Source organism: Euprymna scolopes, chromosome 26 (assembly GCF_053919585.1).
Source record: "Euprymna scolopes isolate OS-2025 chromosome 26, ASM5391958v1, whole genome shotgun sequence".
In the NCBI taxonomy this organism is placed as follows: Eukaryota; Metazoa; Mollusca; class Cephalopoda; order Sepiida; family Sepiolidae; genus Euprymna; species Euprymna scolopes.
This window is the reverse complement of record NC_136507.1, coordinates 77,561,729-77,563,658: the sequence shown is the minus strand read 5'-3', so window position 1 is coordinate 77,563,658 and position 1,930 is coordinate 77,561,729.

Genomic DNA, 1,930 nt, shown 5'->3' with positions numbered 1-1,930 from the left:
TTTTTTTAGAGAATATATTTGTTGTTTTCACGTTGGTTTCTATTTAACCCATAGTTGGGACCCTAACAGGTACTACCACTCCGGGTCAGAGTGGACCTGGGAGCAATGGTAATTAAAGGGTGGCTCCACACTCCCCAAAGCCCACAAGCTGGGGCCCTCACCACTGGATATAGTTTACGGTCATATCCAGGACCCCCATTGAGGGACTTTTACCCTCTGCAGGGGGGCAGTCGGTGTATTCTAATGCCCCACCGACAGGGCCACGTGGTGAATGTGTTCAAATGGATGAAAACAGACTATGGAATGCAGCTGTGCCAATTTCGAATTCTTCCATTCATTTGTCCCCGTGACAGGTTGCTACCAGCATTTTATACAGTACGATTGGCTATTTATATTCATAATTTAGCCAGAAGATTAACTGAAAAAGAAGAGATCACTGAGAAGCTTTTTCGTTAAATAATTCGTAAAACCCAACCGTGTTAGAAATCTTTATGATATCAGTCAACGGACAACACCATCTACCAACATCCTATAGTTCTGTAACAGTTGTTTCGTTGATTAAATATATCCAAATTCCGAAAATGTTACAAATAAACAGAAGTCAGAACTCATTCACAAAATGCATAGCTTTATCATGAGACAAGAAGATGATAGATAACAAAAAAATAACCATTCAAAATCCATACATCGCATTAAACATTATCTTTCAGTGTGTCGACTCTTAAAAAAAGTAAAAAGAATTATATATATATATATATATATATATATATATATATATATATATATATATATATATATATATATATATATATATATTGTTTTACAACGAGTTTCTAATATCCAAGCGATCAATTATCCTCGAACTGAGCCTGGATTGAGTTTGACAGGAAAACTTTTAAGTAGTGGAATCTGTCGAAAGTTCTTGGTTGATACGCCTTTATTGTCAACTTATTAGCGCCAACACGACTGCCTTATTGTTAGCAAATGGATTCAACGACTGCAGAAAAATATTCATACGCGAAAATGAAAATCCTATGAAGGTGCATGAAGATTCTGGTATGGTTTTGTAATGGTGATACATGTGACAGAGAACGTGATAAAATGAGTCCATGGCTATGCAAGTCGCTGACAGAACATTTTTAAAAGACTAGTGACGTTTATTGCCCAGACACATGTAGCATTTACAAAGTCAGAATGAATAGTTGGCAATGAAGGCGTGTAAAAGGAACGCTTTCATTAGTGAGAAGGTTTGACTAGAACCATTTTTTAAGTCAGCATCCATGAAAATCCCTTTATCTATCTATCTATCTATCTATCTATCTATCTCTCTCTCTCTCTCTCTCTATATATATATATATATATATGTGTGTGTGTGTGTGTGTGTGTGCATGCATACATACACATACACACACACACAAACACACACACACACACACACACACACATATATATATATATATATATATATATATATATATATATATATATATATAAATATAACACGGAAATTACATAATTGTCGATGCAATAATTTATTTCAACCTTATGGTATTATGCTTGAAAATACCATAAGGTTGAAATAAATTATTGCATCGACAATTATGTCATGTGTTTTGTGATAAAGCTCATCTTTGTGTTTGTGATTTCTACAAAAAGGTAAATTGTATTGTTATTATATGTCTGTGTTATAAAATGTCATTACATATACGTCTCGACATCTCATATCCACAATGTGAATCTACATCATATCTACACTAAGACTGTCTGAACACTATCTCATTATTCTAAGAGCTTTCTTCATATCTACACGTCTAAGTAATGAACATTTAAAATATAGGAATAGTTATAAACGAACAATCTCTCTTACCAACAACATCTCTCCCTCTAAGATACAACATCATATGTAATAAGACAAGAACTCTCACTAAGA